At 41.0% G+C, this 20,223-nt stretch overlaps 1 pseudogene; it reads left to right on the forward strand.

The window, feature by feature from the left end:
- The first annotated feature begins 11,584 nt into the window (after positions 1-11,584).
- On the forward strand, positions 11,585-15,484 carry LOC117979318 (ATP synthase subunit a-like; annotated as a pseudogene).
- Positions 15,485-20,223: the final 4,739 nt, after the last annotated feature.

Genomic DNA, 20,223 nt, shown 5'->3' on the forward strand with positions numbered 1-20,223 from the left:
TTGCAGTGAGCTGAGATCGTGCCACTGAACTCCAGCCTGGATGACAGAGTGAGACCCTGTCTCAAAAAACAAACCAACAAACAAGGCCTTAGGGTTATATATGACATAGAAATAATTTCATGGCATATATTGTCAGTGAAAAGAACAGGCTACAAAATAATATGAATAGTATGATCCTCGCTCTTTCTGTGTGTGAAATACATAGACAAATGCACAGAAAAATGGCTGGAAAAGTTCATTATATTTTGGGGATGATATGGATGAGTTTTCTTTGTTTTATTTCTATATATTGCTTAACTGTGCATTTAAATTTTCCCATACTAAGTCTTTGAAGTATATATAGATATATAGATATAATAACAATTATTATTATTTTTTGAGACAGGATCTCACTTTGCCACCCCAGCTGGAGTGCAGCAGTAAGATCAGGGCTCACTGCAGCCTCTACCTTCTAGGCTCAGGTGATCCTCCCACCTCAGCCTTCCAAGTAGCTGGGACTATAGCCACATGTCACCACACCTATAGGTATGAGCTCAGAGCCTGATAGGGCTATTCTCAAACTTGAGGAGAAAATTTTAAAATGGGGTTGGTTCCCAAAAAGAAAGGAGGGTGACTGTGTCCAGAAAGGTGGGGTGGGAGGAGTGGACAGGGCAGCTCTGAAGGTACTTGCCTTTTTTCCTAGTTATTGTTTTGTCACTGGCCACCTTCATTTTTCACTGAATTGAGTCTTCCACGTGAAGAAGCATATCATCTGCAAAGATCTCTGTGATTTCTAGCTTTGGAGGCAGAGGGTGTCTATTTATGTCTCATTTTTTGTACAGATGAGGTTTCACCACCTTGCCCAGGCTGGTCTTGACTTCCTGGGCTCGAGCAATGCTCCCACCTCAGCCTCCCAAAGTGCTAGGATCACAGGCGTGAACCACCATGCCTGGCCAGTCTTTGTAATATTTTAGAAGAACCCCTGCCCCCAGCACACACACACACAGACACACACCCCAAAAAAAGAAAGAAGAGGGAAAAGTCCACGCCATGCCTAAAACATGTTTTACAGAACAGTTTTCTAGTCATGTAGTTTTCCTTCAGCTATTTCTGCTTTCTAGCTGCAAATGAGAGTGTCAGTGGGATATGAAAGCTTACTTAATGTTCATAACTGTTTATATTTGCCCCTATATAGTAATGTCCTGTTCATTAACGTGCAATGGAGTGCTCGGTGTACTTTTATTCCTTTTTGGAAGCTCTTTGGAAAGGCTTTTGCTTAATCATAGGACATTGCTGAAGCCAATGACATTATGATTGAATGATTCATCTTGGTTTAAGACTTATGATCAGACAGGCTCTGAGCTCTATTCTCCAACCTGGGGAGAAAATTTTACAATAGAGTGGGTTCTCAAAAGGAAAGGAGGGTGACTGTGTTCAGTGTCCTGATCTCTGTGATTTCTAGCTTTGGAAGCACAGGGTGCCTATTTACGTCTCATTCATGAGAGAATTGACTGCAGGCGTTTTTCTCCTAAAGTCTGTTATTTCTTTAGAGGCTGGGCCTACCACTCCAGTTATATTCCTCTAGGCCGGCCCTTCCTCTACTTCTGTAGCTTGGGTAATTTATGCACAAAACAGGCAGCGTTTGAATAAAAGGACAACATCTACGTCAAGACACAAAATAATTAGAGGTTAGCTGTGTACATGATTCTACATGCTAAGCTTTCACTTTGTATAATATACCTGCATGGCCATTGAAACTGTTGTTGGTGAAGTGAAATGCAGCCACTCCCCTGGTTGTTACATGGAGTGGTGACAGATTTAGCCTCACTATACCTGCATAAGTAGGTAGTATACAACAATAGCAGAAGTTGAAATTTTAGTCTTACAATAGAAGGGGTAGCTGGCATTAAGTACCTTGTTTACACCTCTGATAAGTCTTGAGAATGTCTCTAGAACTGAGAATCCTCTGCAGAAATGAGAGTCTAAGCTCTGGGAATATCGTAAGATTCCCAGGAGGGGGTGCTATGTATAGTGAGGGTTGAAAAAAAAGCTCAAGGACAAGATCCATATTTACGGACAGAAAGCCAACAAAGAATACACAGTAGAAATGGGGCCACGGTGGCTCACGCCTGTAATCCCAGCACTTTTTGAGGCCAAGGCGGGTGGATCACCTGAGGTCAGGAGTTATAGACCAGCCTCGCCAACATGGTGAACCTCGTCTCTAGTAAATATACAAAAATTATCCAGGCGTGGTGGCATGAGCCTGTAATACCAGCTACTCTGGAGACTGAGGCAGGAGAATCACTTGAACCCAGGAGGCAGGGGTTGCAGTAAGCCGAGATCACACCACTGCACTCCTGCCTAGGGGACCGAGCAAGACTGTGTCTCAAATAAACAAAAAAGAATACACAGTAGGGCCGAGCGCAGTAGCACACGCCTCTAATACCAGCACTTTGGGAGGGGGAGGAGGGCGGATCGCGAGGTCAGGAGATCACGACCATCCTGGCTAACATGGTGAAACCCCGTCTCTACTAAAAATACAAAAAAAGTTAGCTGGGTGTGGTGGCGGGCGCCTGTAGTCCCAGCTACTCCGGAGGCTGAGGCAGGAGAATGGCGTGAACCCAGGAGGCAGAGCTTGCAGTGAGCCGAGATCGCGCCACTGCACTCCAGCCTGGGTGACAGAGAGTGAGACTCCGTGTCAAAAAAAAAAAAAAAAAATACACAGTAGAAATGAGAGAAAGGCAAAAGGCAGGAGGAGAACTAGGATAGTGCTGGAAATGCTCCACAAGAGATAAAAGACAAAATTTCAAGGAAGAATGGATGCGCAACAGTGATACAGGTCTCAAAAGAGAGGCAGAAGGAACAGGTCAGTGGGCTGTTTGTTAGGCAATCTTTGAGAAACTTGGTTGTTTGAAAAGTAAGTTAGAAAAGACAGAAAATAAAGGTTATTTTGTTGAGTGGAATTAGAGGAGGAAGAAAACTTTCAGGAAGTTTGTTAGTAACATGAAGGTGAAGAGTAATGGTGAGATATATTAGAACAAAGTTAACTTTCAGAATTTGTGTTCAGGTTAAGAGTTTTTGCAATTGAGTCTCTTAATTATATACTAGTATTTCATCCTTTCATTTTCTTTTTTTTCATATTATATAGCACATACTTCATACGCCACTTCTTGCCCTTGGTTTCCCAAATTAACAGAAATGCTCATGCGGATATGTCCGTGTTCATAGCAAAGCAATGAGGATGCACTCCAGAGTCCTGGCATTTTGCTTTGACCCAGGATCAAATTTGAGGCAATGACGGTGGCACATGCCTGTAGTCCCAGCTACTCAAGAGGCTGATACAGGAGAATCGCCTGAACCCGGGAGGCAGAGGTTGCAGTGAGCCGAGATCATGCCACTGCACCGCAGCCTGGGCGACAGAGTGAGACTCCATCTCAAAACAAACAAAAAACAACAAATATTTGTTCGATTGAATTCACAATCAACTATTTGCTCATCACCCTTATTTTATATATATCTTTCTAATCTAGGATATGATAAAATTATATTAGTACCATGAGGATTGAATATTGCTCTAATATTATTCTAAAATATTAGTGATGAAAGAGACCTTAGAAATCATTTACTATACAGTGGTTTCATTTTGCAGATAGGAAAACTGAGGCACAAAGATGTTAAATGACTTGTCAAAGTGGCAGAGCTAGAGCCAGGAGAATCCAGGTCCTCTTGATTCCTAGTTTGCTACTAAACACCCCTAAGCCATGAAGAAGGTTGCTTCTGCTTTATGTTATGCTACATTTTTTCTTTCTCTCTCTTTTCGCATGCTTTTTTGGTCCCACTTGAACATGAGATCAACATGCAAATCAGAGAACCTGAAAAATTTGAGAAAAACAAGGACAGTTGTGTTGTGACCCAGTATACAGGGAATGGAGGTATGATAACTTCCTCTTTCTACAAAGTTATCAGGTTTACTCATGTTTCCTGGGCCTTAGTTGAACGTGAGAGCCTTTCCCAGATATAGGCATCTTTTCTCGTCAGTGGATGTATTAGAAAGGCAGGAGACCAGAGCTCTGACTTGGCTCTGTTATCATTCCTGTGGTCTCTAGAAAGTGACTTTCCCTCCCTGGGCCTCAGTTGTCTAATTTGTAAAATATGAGACTTGGATTACATGAGTTCAAAAATGTTTTCGGCTCTAGAATCCTATGATTCTACCTTCTGAATTATGAAGGATTTAATTTTTTTCTACCTTCCAAGTAAAAGCCATACCTAAGCCTCATGGAATTTGATCACCCCTACCTTTTCCTGTGAATGTTAACAGGCCTTCTCTGCTCTGTTTGCTATAATTGGAATGATTTAGTTTTTATTTCAGTGGTTTCAATGATTGTTTTCCATTTCTCATTCTACCAAAGAAGTAATTGGCACAATGATTAAAGGTGATCTATGACTCAGTTCTGCTGGATCCCTTTCAAGTGTTACTTCGCAAATCTCTAGACCTCCTCCCCTCTATGTCTCACTCATACAGAGTTGGATACCAACTATGGATCTGATTTTTTTTTAAGTTTTATTTTATTTTATTTTATTATTATACTTTTAGGGTACATGTGCACAATGTACAGGTTAGTTACATATGTATACATGTGCCATGCTGGTGTGCTGCACCCATTAACTCGTCATTTAGCATTAGGTATATCTCCTAATGCTATCCCTCCCCCCTCCCCGCACCCCACAACAGTCCCCAGAATGTGATGTTCCCCTTCCTGTGTCCATGTGTTCTCATTGTTCAATTCCCACCTATGAGTGAGACTATGCGGTGTTTGGTTTTTTGTTCTTGCGATAGTTTACTGAGAATGATGATTTCCAATTTCATCCATGTCCCTACAAAGGACATGAACTCATCATTTTTTATGGCTGCATAGTATTCCATGGTGTATATGTGCCATATTTTCTTAATCCAGTCTATCATTGTTGGACATTTGGGTTGGTTCCAAGTCTTTGCTATTGTGAATAGTGCCACAATAAACATACGTGTGCATGTGTCTTTATAGCAGCATGATTTGTAGTCCTTTGGGTATATACCCAGTAATGGGATGGCTGGGTCAAATGGTATTTCTAGTTCTAGATCCCTGAGGAATTGCCACACTGACTTCTACAAGGGTTGAACTTGTTTACAGTCCCACCAACAGTGTAAAAGTGTTCCTATTTCTCCACATCCTCTCCAGCACCTGTTGTTTCCTGACTTTTTAATGATTGCCATTCTAACTGGTGTGAGATGGTATCTCATTGTGGTTTTGATTTGCATTTCTCTGATGGCCAGTGATGGTGAGCATTTTTTCATGTGTTTTTTGGCTGCATAAATGTCTTCTTTTGAGAAGTGTCTGTTCATGTCCTTCGCCCACTTTTTGATGGGGTTGTTTGTTTTTTTCTTGTAAATTTGTTTGAGTTCATTGTAGATTCTGGATATTAGCCCTTTGTCAGATGAGTAGGTTGCAAAAATTTTCTCCCATGTTGTAGGTTGCCTGTTCACTCTGATGGTAGTTTCTTTTGCTGTGCAGAAGCTCTTTAGTTTAATTAGATCCCATTTGTCAATTTTGGCTTTTGTTGCCATTGCTTTTGGTGTTTTAGACATGAAGTCCTTGCCCACGCCTATGTCCTGAATGGTAATGCCTAGGTTTTCTTCCAGGGTTTTTATGGTTTTAGGTCTAACGTTTAAGTCTTTAATCCATCTTGAATTAATTTTTGTATAAGGTGTAAGGAAGGGATCCAGTTTCAGCTTTCTACATATGGCTAGCCAGTTTTCCCAGCACCATTTATTAAATAGGGAATCCTTTCCCCATTGCTTGTTTTTCTCAGATCAGATCAAAGATCAGATAGTTGTAGATATGCGGCGTTATTTCTGAGGGCTCTGTTCTGTTCCATTGATCTATATCTCTGTTTTGGTACCAGTACCATGCTGTTTTAGTTACTGTAGCCTTATAGTATAGTTTGAAGTCAGGTAGTGTGATGCCTCCAGCTTTGTTCTTTTGGCTTAGGATTGACTTGGCGATGCGGGCTCTTTTTTGGTTCCATATGAACTTTAAAGTAGTTTTTTCCAATTCTGTGAAGAAAGTCATTGGTAGCTTGATGGGGATGGCATTGAATCTATAAATTACCTTGGGCAGTATGGCCATTTTCATGATATTGATTCTTCCTACCCAGGAGCATGGAATGTTCTTCCATTTGTTTGTATCCTCTTTTATTTCCTTGAGCAGTGGTTTGTAGTTCTCCTTGAAGAGGTCCTTCATGTCCCTTGTAAGTTGGATTCCTAGGTATTTTATTCTCTTTGAAGCAATTGTGAATGGGAGTTCACTCATGATTTGGCTCTCTGTTTGTCTGTTATTGGTGTGTAAGAATGCTTGTGATTTTTGTACATTGATTTTGTATCCTGAGACTTTGCTGAAGTTGCTTATCAGCTTAAGGAGATTTTGGGCTGAGACAATGGGGTTTTCTAGATATACAATCATGTCATCTGTAAACAGGGACAATTTGACTTCCTCTTTTCCTAACTGAATACCCTTTATTTCTTTCTCCTGCCTAATTGCCCTGGCCAGAACTTCCAACACTATGTTGAATAGGAGTGGTGAGAGAAGGGATCTGATTTTCTTTTGCTTCTTTTTTTTTTTAAGATGGAGTCTTGCTCTGTTGCCCAGGCTGGAATGCAGTGGCACAATCTTGGCTCACTGCAACCTCTGCCTCCTGGGTTCAAGCAATTCTCCTGCCTCAGCCTCCCAAGTGGCTGGGATTACAGGCACCCACCACAATGCCCAGCTAATTTTTGTATTTTTAGTAGAGACGGGGTTTCACCATATTGGCCAGGCTGGTCTCAAACTCCTGACCTTGTGATCTGCCCACCTCAGCCTCCCAAAGTGTTGGGATTACAGGCATGAGTCACCACGCCCGGCCTTTTGCTTCTTTTGGAATTAGGAGGGGGGTCATAGGATGTCCTCAGGATCAGAGATCCAAGGAGATATCTGGAAGGAAGAATGTGTTCTCTCAGTAAAGGAAGGGGAAAGCTGCCGTGTTGCTGACTCTGCTATAGCAGATGACAAGGAGTTAATTGCAGCCTAACTCCTCTCCTCATTGTGGGGGTTACTGGCTTTGCAGTGTCTTGGCAAAGTCTCATAGACATGTCATGGCAGCCTATCCCTTGCTTTCTTCTGTTTACATGCCTACACACCCAGGGATGGAGAATCAAGAGATCAGTTTTCTGGCTGCCATTGAAAGGATGCTCTGTCAGAAGCAAAGGCTTGACTTATTCTGAAGATTACCCTGATCTGCAAAGCTGCAGAATGCATAGTTATTTGTTACCTGGACTTAAAGTAAGGCAAGGCCCAGTGTCACATTACTTTGCCTCTAACAGACCTTTCTTGCAATGACTGTTTCATGCCATCAGTCACTCAACATTTACAAAGCACTTACCTTAGCATGAAGGAAAGGTTGAAAAGGAACAGAAACCATGATCTCAGGGATTGAAGACTGAAAAATTGCTGTGAGAATAGAGAATGCACAGAAACATTAAGTACTATAAAAACAAGTACATATTAACATAATACATAGTATTTCCAGAAATATTTAGAAATTAATTGCAATGATCAAACCTGGATGGAGTTAATCAGAGTCATGGCACCCAGTGGGATGACTTAGAACCATGAGGGGAAGTTAGATAACTTGCTTTAGATCATGCAGCTATAAAAGAGGAACTGCAATTTGAATCCAGGCACTCTGGCTCCAAACTTAACATCGTACTAGATTGCGTCTCTGAAGTCAAAGAGCAAGGAAAGAAAATACCCTAGTGCAGTTGTTGAGAGTATGACCTCTAGACTCAGACTCCCTGGGACTCCATCCTGCCTCTAGCATTTACCATACACTCCTGGACAATCCACTTACCATTCTATCCTTTCTTTTCCTTATCCATAAAAATGGGGATAATAGGCTGGACGCGGTCACTCACACCTGTAGTCTCAGCACTTTGGGAGGCCTAGGTGGGCAGATCACGAAGTCAGGAGTCTGAGACCAGCCTGACCAACATAGTGAAACCCCATCTCTACTAAAAATATAAAAATTAGCTGGACGTGGTGGCATGCGCCTGTAATCCCAGCTACTAAGGAGGCTGAGGCAGGAGAATTGCTTGAACCCGGGAGGCGGAGGTTGCAGTGAGCCAAGATCGTGCCACTGCACTCCAGCCTGGCAACAGAGTGAGACTCTGTCTCAAAAAAAAAGAGGGGGATAATAGTAACTGTGTATGAAGTTGCTATAAGGTACAAATGTGGTATATAGTGTGTAAAGTGTGCAGCCCAGTGCCTCAGACATGGTGATTGCTCAATAAATGTTAACTATCAATAAAATGATTATTATCATCCTATTTCTAAGAACCTGAAGTCCTACCAGGATAGTAACTCTAATTGCCAGAATAAGAAGGGGAAGTTTGGGTTGAGGTTATTTTCCAATCAGAAGTCCTTGAAGGAAAATCATGTCAGAAGGGAGGGAAAGGAAAGGAAACCAAGACTCTGGTTAGTGTAGACCCTCTTGGGTTGTGGACAAGAGAGTATGGGATTGCCATTTTATTAGTAACTTATACATTGTGCATGAATTTAACTTCCCTTTTGGTTTCCTCTTTTCATCCTCACTATTACTAGACCATGCATATATTGAGAAGTGATCTATGCTGCAACTCTCCCTCAGAACTGTACGTACTTAAAATCAAGTTAGTAGAGATTTTGAAAGGACTGTGCTTTAAAGAAAACACAAAAAACCAGTAACATAATAGATGATTGTCCTTATTCATAGGTCAGGGAGCCACTAGTCCACTGCAGCTCTTTTCTCCTAGAGAGATCTTCAAGAAGAGGTCTTTGTGCCCCATATGTAATGACTACTTAGGAGCTGAGTCAAACAAAGAGTCTTATTTTAGTTTTCTAAATACCAAGTCTGGGCAGGCCTGTGTTTTCACTACATGGGAGGAGTCAAGTATCTTTTCACTACATGGGAGGGGTAAGTGGTTAAGTTTTTTCATATGTTGGCTGCCTAAGTCATTCTGCTTGGTACCGTGGCTCAGTTAGTTTTGTCAACTGACCAAGGACTATATAAGTGAGGGCAAAGCTACACCCCACTGTGTGTAACAGGAAGGAGTGACATGGCACTCTGCCCTTTGAATTCATTGTGTATTCTGGGCCTGACTAAGTGATATTGAGAAAAGATAGCAGTAATCATTGGCAACATTAGTGCTCTTAAAACCATTCACTCACAAATATTTATTGACAATAGTAGAATATCTGTAAAGAACACAGTATCTTGCAAATAGTAGAAGCTCAAATTTTGTGGACTATAAACCAATGTTTGGGCTGTACATTTGCCAATATGCAGCATTTAACTACATTTCTTCAAGCAAAATTCAACTATATCTTCAGAGTAAAGAATAGGAGAAAAGGAATGAATTAGATACAATGTCGTTTGGATGTATTTTTCTACATTCAGCTCCCCGCTATTAAGAAATCCCAGCTCCAGTTCAGCAGTGGTAAAGTGATTGCTATCACACAGCAATGAGTGGTGTCTGTGAGCTCATGTTGAGCAGTTGTTACAGAATTTGAAAGGGCAAGGCATATTTCATGTACGAGTCCTCAACTATCTCCATCAAGCTGTCACCATAGAGACTGAGAACTTAAAGACTTCCTTTCAATCATCTTGGAAGGGAAATGTCTATTTCTGGCTGAGGCTTGGCGTCTCTGGAGAGGAGTTTATAAAGCATGTCTTACTATCTGCTACGTAGTGAGGAATTTAGGACAAAATTTGGAGTAACCTTGTGGGGTAAGATAATCAGCACTTTTAAAAAAAAGGAAAACCTACTTAGATTAGCGTAGAGCTAGATCCTATAAGTCAGTTGTGATGTGGATAGGATTTAGGTACTCTGGAAATCACTAATCTTCATGTTTTGTGACATATAGGTTATGGGAATGGTTAGGGTTATAATCCAGTTATAATCCAGAAAGAGGTAGGCAACCTATAGGACAATCACCACCCTGGGATTTTCTGCAAACAGTTGTCATAAACTTAAATATCAGTTACCAAAGATCATGGTTTAAGCAATTTTTTTTTTTTTAGCTGCTACTTCCTTTGGTCCTTATAGATAGATAAGACCAAGCACCTCTTCATATGTTTCCATTTTTTGTCTCTACTGTAAGACCGATCAAATGGTTTTTAAAGTAATCTAATTTTGTTTTCTAGAAAGATGAGAGAAGTTTAGTCTTTCAAATAGCCTATGTTAGCACTGATTCTCAAGCCAAGTAGGACCCGTGGAAAAACAGGATTGCTTTCAGTCTATTTTACCTCTTGGAACATTAATTCCATAAGGAAAGCACTTCATTAAATTCTGCTGACATAGAAAGCTTAAAAAATGTGTTTCTTGGTTCTTTTTAACTATATTAAACTTTTTTCTTTGGGCTGGCCTTGGTGGCTTACGCCTGTAATACCAGCACTTTGGGATGTCAAGACGGGAGAATGGCCTGAGCCCAGGAGTTCAAGACCAGCCTGGGCAACAAAACAAGACCCCCGTCTCTACAAAAAACCCACAAAACTTATCTGGGCATGGTTGTATGTGCCTGTGGTCCCAGCTACTTGGGAAACTGAGATGGGAGGATTGCTTGAGCCCAGGAGGTTGAGGCTGCAGTGAGCCAAGGTCACACCACTGCACTCCAGCCTGGGAGCAAGACCCTGTCTCTAAAAGAAACAAAACAAAAAACAAGCCTTTTTCTTTGGATGCTTCCAAAATTGCATTGGAATCCATTAAATTTTAAAATGCATACCCTTGGGTATCACAATTTCACTTCAAGGAATTTCTTCCGGACAAATATTCCCATTAAACGAAAGTCCATTCTGAACTTGAAGTGCTCAGGCTAATTCCTGCACTTGGCTCCAAGAATGCTAGGCAAAAGACTGGCAAATTCTCTTCTGGAAAAAAATCAACAGCACAAGAAAGCACATTCGGGAGTCCTACAATGAGGCAAGTGGATCCCACTTGATGACTTCAAAGTGAAATCTACCAGAGGACAAGTATTATTTGAGTATACGGAGGTAATAATAAACTATTATGTGAAAGTCACTTGACATCTGAGGAATGCCTCCATCATGAAATCAGACACTAAAACAATGGAATTTAGAGTAAACAAAGACAATGCAGGAAGAGAAATAAATTATGAAACATAAACAACAATGGAATGCTGTGATAAGAAAGAATTATCTGTAGACAAATTCTATATGATTCCACTTATATGAGGTAGAGAAAGAGAAAGAATGGTGGTTGCCAAGGACTGGGGGAATGGGGAGTGGGGAGTTATTGTTTAATGGAGAAAGAGTTTCAATTTTGCAAGAGGCAGAGTTCTGAAGATGGGTGATGGTTGCACAATAATATTAATGTACTTCATGCCACTGAAATATATACTTAAAATAGTTAAGACAGTCAAGTTTATGTTGTGTGTATTTGACCACAATACAAAATTAGAAAGAAAATGAATAATGGGAGCTCTTGGAAATGAAAAATATGATTGCTGAAATGAGAAATTCATAGACAGTGTGGAAGATGAAGACGAGGACATTTCCCAGAAGGTAAATTCAAGAGATGACATATAGATGGAAAATAGAGGACAAAGTTAAAGGATCAGCCTGTAATCCCAGCACTTTGGGAGGCTGAGGCAGGAGAATTGCTTGAGCCCAGGAGTTCGAGACCAGCCTGGGCAACATAGCAAGATGTGTCAATATTAAAAAAAAAAAAAAAAAATTTAAAGTTAGCCAGGCGTGGTGGCTCACATCTGTAGTCCCAGCTACTTAGGAAGCTGAGGCAGGAGGACCACTCAAGCCCAGGAGTTGAGGCTGTAGTGAGTTATGATGACAGAGCAAGACACTATCTCTAAAAAGAGAGAGAGAGAAATATTGTATCAGAGTCCCAACAGCAAGCCTAATTCAGCACATGAGCACATGGTTGGGATAAAGAGATTTTTATGAAAGGACTATTTACGGGAGTGTGAGCAGCGAGGATTAAGGGGACAAACAAAGGTGGTATAGTGTCCAGGGACCAGCAGCAGTGAGAAGCTATTACACTCCCAGGGCTGAAAGTGCAAGGGGAGGAGGCCGTGTAAATGAGGTCCAATAAGAACTAGAGCCAAGGAGGAAGGACCTTCCAGTGATAGATATAGCTAGTGCCTGAGAGATGGGGCTCTGCAACAGCAACAAGACAAGAAAGCACATTCAGGAATCATACAATGAGGCAAGTGGATCCCACTCGATGACTCCAAAGTGAAATCTACCAGAGGACAAGTATTATTTGAGTATATGGAGATAATAATTTGAGTATACAGGAGAAATATTCTGACCTCTCTGTCTTCCTGTGATCTGATCTGATATTGGCCAGACCTAACCAGAAGGTAGACTGGGTGAGAGTCTATAGTTCATATAGTCTATAGTCATCCTCTCAGGGTAGGGTAGGTCTAGTATGGGAAAGAAACTAAATTATCAAAGAATAGTACAATAACATTTTCCCATCTGAAAAACATCTGGTGTCCATCCTAGCGAATTAAAAAAAAAAAAAAAGCCTTACACGAGGCAGAACATAATGAAATTTCAGAAAAACATTAACCAAGAAAAGATCCTAAAAGCTTGCAGAGCGGAAAGAAGAGCTCATATATAAAGGATCAAAAACCAGAATGGCATTGGATTGATCATCAGCAGCACTGAATGCAGTATGACAATGGAGCAATGTCTTCAAATTTCTGAGGAAATTTTCTTTTCTTTTCTTCTCTTTTTTCTTTTCTCCCTCCCCTCCCCTCCCTTCCCCTCCCCCTCCCCTCCCCTTCCCTTCCCTTCCCTTCCCTTTTCTTTTCTTTTTGAGACGGAGTTTCGCTCTTGTTGCCCAGGCTGGAGTGCAATGGTGCCACCTCAGCTCACCACAACCTCTGCCTCCTGGGTTCAAGCAATTCTCCTGCCTCAGCCTCCCGAGTAGCTGGTATTACAGGCATGTGCCACCATGCCCAGATAATTTTGTATTTTTAGTAGGGACGGGGTTTCTCCATGTTGGTCAGGCTGGTCTTGAACTCCTGACCTCAGATGATCCGCCTGCCTCAACCTCCCAAAGTCCTGGGATTACAGGTGTGAGCCACCATGCCCTGCTGGAAATATTATTTTCAAGCCAAATTGTCAATTAAGTGTAAGGGTAGAACAAAGACATTTGCAAACATGCAATGTTTCAAAAAATTTCACAGTGGGAGGTTTAACCGGCATCGTACTAGCTAATTCATCACTAGATATTGTCTTACATGACACATATTATGTTGTAGGCCACTTCCACTATGTCCTATCAATAGGCGTGGTATTTGCCATCATAGGAGGCTTTGTCCACTGATTCCCCCCTATTTTCAAGCTACACACTTAATCAGACCTATGCTAAAATCCACTTCACCATTTTATTTATAGGTGTTAATTTAACTTTTTTCCACAGCACTTCCTCGGTCTATCCAGTATGCCTCGACGTTACTCCGATTATCCTGATGTGCACACCATGTGAAATATTATCTCATCCATAGGCTCATTTATCTCACTAACAGCAGTTATACTAATAATATTTATAATCTGAGAAGCCTTTCCTTCAAAATGAAAAGTACTAACAATTGAATAACCATCTACTAATTTAGAGTGGCTTTACAGATGTCCACCACCCTACTGCACATTTGGAGAGCCAACTTACGTGAAAGCCTAAACAAGAAAGGAAGGAATTGAACCTCCAGAAATTGGTTTCAAGCCAATCCCATAACTTCTATGACTCTCTTGATAAGATGTTAGTAAAATTATTACATAACTTTGTCAGAGCGAATTTATAGGTTAAATCCTATATGTCTTAATGGCTCATCCAGTTCAATTAGGCCTTCAAGACACCACATCCCCTATTATAGAAGAACTACTCACTTTCCATGACCATGCTCTTATAATTATTTTCCTAATTAGTTCCCTGGTCCTAGACATCATTTCCCTAATACTCACAACAAAATTAACTCATACTGGCACCATAGATGCTCAAGAAATTGAAACTGTGTGAACTGTTTTACCTGCCATTATCTTAATTTTAATTGCCCTCCCATCCCTACGTATTCTGCACATAATAGACAAGGTTAACAATCCTTCTCTTACTGTCAAAGCAGTTGGCCACCAGTGATATTGAAGCTCTAAATATACAGACTATGAAGAGTTAGGCTTTGATTCTTATATGATTCCAACAGCAGACTTAAAGCCAGAACTTCGACTCCTTGAAGTTGATAACTGAACAATTCTCCCAATAGAGATCCCTGTCCATATATTAATCTCATCCGAAGACATCCTGCATTCATGAACTATCCCCTTACTGGGCCTCAAAACAGATGGAATCCCCGGATGCTTAAATTAAACTACCTTAACTGCTACATGTCCAGGCCTTTACTATGGACAGTGCTCAGAAATTTGTGGGTCTAACCACAGTTTTATACTTATTGTCCTAGAATTAACCCCCTTAAAATGCTTTGAAACCTGATCCACGTCTGCACTGTAATATCACTGTAAAGCTATCTAGCATTAACCTTTTAAGTTAAAGATGGAGGGGATCTGCACCTACTTGCAGTGAATGCCTAAACTAGATACTTCCACATGATCCATTGTCATCCTGTCAATAATCGTAACTTTATGCTCCATTATTCAGTTAAAATTATCAAATTTCATTTATTATACAGCCCCTATACCAAAAACAATCAAAACCCAAAAACATAAAGCCCCCGAGAATTAAAAAGAACAAAAATCTATTCACCTCTTACTATCCCGACAATTCTAGGTCTACCTGCAGTAGTATTAATCATTTTATTTTCCCCTGTACTATTTCCAACCTCCAGTCATCTAATCAGTAACTGATTGATTTCCATTCAACAGTGACTAATTCAACTTGTACTAAAACAAATAATAATAACCCATAATATTAAAGGATGAACCTGATCCCTTATACTGATCTCCCTAATTCTCTTCATTGCCTCAACCAATCTCCTTGGGCTTCTATCCCATTCATTTTACCAACTACCCAATTATCAATAAACCTAGGTATAGCAATCCCCTTATGAGCAGGCACAGTCATTACAGCCTTCTGCTTCAAGACAAAAACCTCCTTAGCTCACTTTTTACCGCAAGGCACACCTATACCACTTATCCCTATGCTAGTGATCATTGAAACTATTAGCCTATTCATTTAACCAATGGCACCAGCTGTGCGATTAACAGCCAACATTACAGCTGGAAACCTGCTAATACATTTAATCGGAGGAGCCACACTAGTACTGTCAACTATCAGTCTTCCCACAGCTTCAATCGCTGTCATTATTCTAATCCTACTAACCATCCTCGAATTCACCGTAGCCCTTATTCAGCCTACGTCTTAACACTGCTGGTAAACCTTTACCTGTACAACAACCCATAATGACCCACTATACACATGCCTACCATATAGTCAAACCCAGCCCCTGACCACTAACAGGAGCTCTCTCATCTCTCCTAATAACATCTGGCCTGGCCATGTGATTTCATTTTAACTCTATCACCCTTTTAACCCTGGGCCTACTAACCCACACACTAACTATATACCAGTGATGACGTGACATTATCTGAGAAATTACATTTCAAGGCCACCACACATCAATCGTCCAAAAAGGCCTCTGATATGGAATAATTCTATTATTATCTGAGAAGTATTTTTTGCTGGTTTCTTCTGGGTATTCTACCACTCTAGTCTAGTCCCAATTCCAGAATTAAGGGGACACTGACCCCCAACAGGTATTCCTCCCCTCAACCCCTTAGAAGTCCCCCTCCTGAATACATCTGTATTACTTACATCAGGATTTTCGATTACTTGCACTCACCACTGCCTGATAGAAGGTAGTCGAAAGCAGATACTTCAAGCACTATCAATCACAATTACCTTAGGTATTTACCCTTCTACAAGCCTCAGAATATTTCCAGGCCCCCTTTACTATCTCTGATGGAATCTACAGCTCAACATTCTTTACAACCACAGGCTTTCATGGATTTCATGTTATTATTGGATCAACATTTCTCACTATCTGCCTCCTCCACCAATTAAAATTCCACTCTACATCCAATCACCACTTTGCCTTTGAAGTTGCCGCCGGATATTGACACTTTGTAGATGTAGTATGACTATTCTTATATGTCTCTATCTATTGATGAGGGTCCTACTCTTTTAGTATAAACAGTACCACTGACTTCCAATCAATTAGTTTCCATAATATCCAAAAGAGAGTAATCAACCTGACACTAGCCCTAGTAACCAACACCTTACTGGCCCTATTACTAATAATAATCGCATTTTGGCTTCCACAGCTTAATATCTATATAGAAAAATCCAGCCCCTATGAATGCGGATTTGACCCCTAGCCTCCGCCTGCCTCCCCTTTTCCATTACATTCTTCCTAGTAGCCATCACATTCCTCCTCTTCGACTCAGAGATCGCTCTACTACTACCCCTGCCATGAGCCCTTCAAACAACCAACCTGACACTAATGATCGGCACAGCCCTTATACTAGTTACCATTTTAATCCTAGGCTTGATTTATGAATGAGCCTAAAAAGGATTAGACTGTGTTGAATTGTAAATAGTTTAAGTCAAAATAAATGATTTTGACTCATTAGATTATGGTAGACCATATTTACCAGATCCCCGCGATTTATATCAATATTATATTAGCATATACCGTACCACTGCTAGGAGTATTCGTCTATCGACCCACCTAATATCATACCTATTATGCCTAGAAGGCATAATACTATCAGTATTTATCATAAATACTCATAACTTTAAATATACATTTCACTCTAGCATCGATAATACCCATTATTCTCCTAGTATTTGCTGCCTGTGAAGCTGCAGTGGGCCTTGCCTTACTAGTTTCAATCTCCAGTACATATGGTCTAGATTATGTACAAAATCTAAATTTACTTCAATGCTAAAAATTATTATTCCAGCAATTATACTGTTACCAATGGCATGGTTCTCTAAAAATTCTATAATCTGAATCAAGATGGTTATCCACAGCCTACTCATCAGCCTCATCAGCCTACTATTTTTTAACCAATTCAATGATAACTCATCCAACTTCTCATTAGTTTTCTCTTCTGACCAGCTGACATCACCCCTTCTAATCTTAACAGCCTGACTACTGCCTCTTATAAGTCTAGCAAGCCAATATCACCTGTCCAATGAATCACTCCCATGAAAAAAGCTCTATATTTTTATATTGATCTCCCTACAGACTTTTTTTTTTTTTTTTTTTGAGACAGAGTTTCGCTCTGTCGCCCAGGCAGACAGAGTGCAGTGGCGCGATCTCGGCTCACTGCAAGCTCCACTTCCCGGGTTCACGCCATTCTCCTGCCTCAGCCTCCCGAGTAGCTGGGACTACAGGCACCTGCCATGGCGCCCGGCTAATTTTCTGTATTTTTAGTAGAGGCGGGGTTTCACCATGTTAGCCAGGATAGTCTCGATCTCCTGACCTCTTGATCCACCCGCCTCGGCCTCCCAAAGTGCTGGGATTACAGGCGTGAGCCACCGTGCCCGGCCCCTACAGACTTTTAAAATCCTAACATTCACAGCCACAGAACTAACTATGTCTTATATCCTCTTTGAAGCCACGCTAGTTCCTACCCTAATTATCATCACCCGCTGAGGCAACCAACCAGAATGCCTTAATACTTCTTATTTTACACACTAGTAGGATCCCTTCCTCTACCTGTAGCATTTGTTTATACTTAAAATACCTCAGGTTCACTAAATATGCTAGTAATAATACTTACTACCCAAGAGCTATTAACCACCTGATCCAACAACCTTATTTATCGTTGAATTGTTTAAAATATAGTAGGCTGATGAGACCGATAAGTAGGCTGTGGATAACCATGTTGATTCAAATTATAGAATTTTTAGAGAACCATGTCATTTGGATTGTAAGATTGCGTAGGCAAACAAAAAGTACCGCTCTGGCTTAATGTGTGGTGGGGTGTTGAAGGGGTTGGCTAAAGCGTAAATACCTGGGTCGCCCAGGAGGTCAGGTGAAAATAGTACCAGAGTTATTAGAAGGAGGAGGAGAAAAATTAAACCTAAAATATCTTTGGTTATACGGTAGGGGTGGAAGGTAGTTTTATACCAGAATAAATGCTGGTACAAGATAGGGTCACCCCCGCCAGCAGGCTCAAAAAAATTAGTGTTGAGGTTACGGTCAGTTAATAGTATAGTAATCCCGGCGGCTAGGACTGGAAGAGAAAGGAGTAGAAGGACTGCCATAATGAGGACTGATCAGACGAAAAGGGGTGTTTGATACTGGGACATAGCTGGGGGTTTTATGTTAATAATAGTGGTAATAAAGTTAATGGCTCCTAAAATAGAAGAGGCACCTGCCAAGTGGAGCGAGAAGATGGTCAGGTCCACAGAGGCTCCTGCATGTGCTAGGTTTCCTCTTAAAGGGGGATAAACTGTCCAGCCGGTTCCAGCGCCGGCTTCTACTATTGAGGATGCAAGTAGGGAGCAGAAAAGATAGAGGGAGAAGTCAGAAGCTCATATTATTTATCCGGGGGAATGCCATATCGGGTGCACCAGTTATCAGAGGGACTAGCCAGTTCCCGAAACCCCCAATTATGATTGGTATCACCATAAAGAAGATGAAAACGAACGCGTGGGCAGTAACAATAACATTGTACATCTGATCATCTCCTAGTAGAGTTTCTGGTTGGTCTAGTCCTGCTTGAATTAGGAAGCTTAAGGCGGTGCCTATTATCTCCGCTCTTGCGCCGAATAGCAGGTATAGTGTTCCGGTAACTTTGTGGTTAGTTGAAAACAATCAACGATTGATGAACATAGGTGGGGGGAGCGGGTAAAATGGCTGAGCAAGCATTAGACTGTAAATCTAAAGACAGAGGTTAAGGCCTCTTTTTACCAGCCCTGAGGAGATTTTTCATGTTGAATTGCAAATTCAAAGGTGCAGCTTCAATCCTGCTGGTTATTTTTATAAAAAATTAACCTTCTATATGCTCTTTCTTAGGAAGCAATTATAAAACAAAGGAATAAACAAGCAAATAAAAAAGGAAGACCCTGGGTTGAGGGAACGTGGGATACATGCACAGACAAGTGTAGGGAAATGCCAGGAAATCATAGGATAGCTATACAGAACTCCTAGAACATAATCGAGTTCAGACAGAGCAGGAGAAAAGAAGGTTCCATTTGGTTGCCTTTAAGGGAAAAAACAAACCACTATCACTTTCAGAGAGATTTAACAATTCTTTTGAGGTTTTGGGAAGGGCAATGAAAATAAGCAAATGACTACTTTAAAAAATCATCCCTGGCCTGGCGTGGTGGCTCGCCCCTGTAATCCCGGCACTTTGGGAGGCGAGGCAGGCAGATTGCCTGAGGTCAGGAGTTCGAGACTAGCCTGACCAACATAGTGAAACCCTGTCTGTACTAAAAATACAAAAGTTAGCCGAGCGTGATGGTGTGCACCTGTAATCCCAGCTACTCGGGAGGCTGAGGCAGGAGAATCGCTTGAACCCAGGAGGTGGAGATTGCAGTGAGCCAAAATCAAGTCACTGCACTCCAGTCTGGGTGACAAAGCGAGACTCTGTCTCAAAAAACACCAAACCAAAACAAAAAAATCATCCTTCTAATAGTATTTGTTTAAACTGTGTATGTAGATTGCTTTTATACAACATTAAAATTTAAAATATTCTCTCAAGAGTGAAAAGATATAAGTGTAAAGGTATCATAGACCATTGTATGTAATGGTGTGTCCATTAGCAGGAGACTGGTTAAATTATGGTACTGCCAAATGATAGAATACTATGTATTCTTTAAAGGGAGTGAGATAGACTCTAGATGTCTACTGAGTCAAAATATGTCCTAGATATATGTTTAAGGGAAAAAAAAAATACAGGTTTCAAAAATTATACCCATAATGTGATCCTTTTTTTTTTTTTTTTTTTTTTTTTTTTTGAGACAGAGTTTTGCTCTTGTTGCCCAGGCTGGAGTGCAATGGCACGATCTCGGCTCACCGCAACCTCTGCCTCCTAGGTTCAAGCAATTCTCCTGCCTCAGCCTCCTGAGTAGCTGGGATTACAGGCATGCACCACCACGCCTGGCTAATTTTGTATTTTTAGTAG

This window comes from Pan paniscus, chromosome 13 (genome assembly GCF_029289425.2).
Source record: "Pan paniscus chromosome 13, NHGRI_mPanPan1-v2.0_pri, whole genome shotgun sequence".
Classification (NCBI taxonomy): Eukaryota; Metazoa; Chordata; class Mammalia; order Primates; family Hominidae; genus Pan; species Pan paniscus.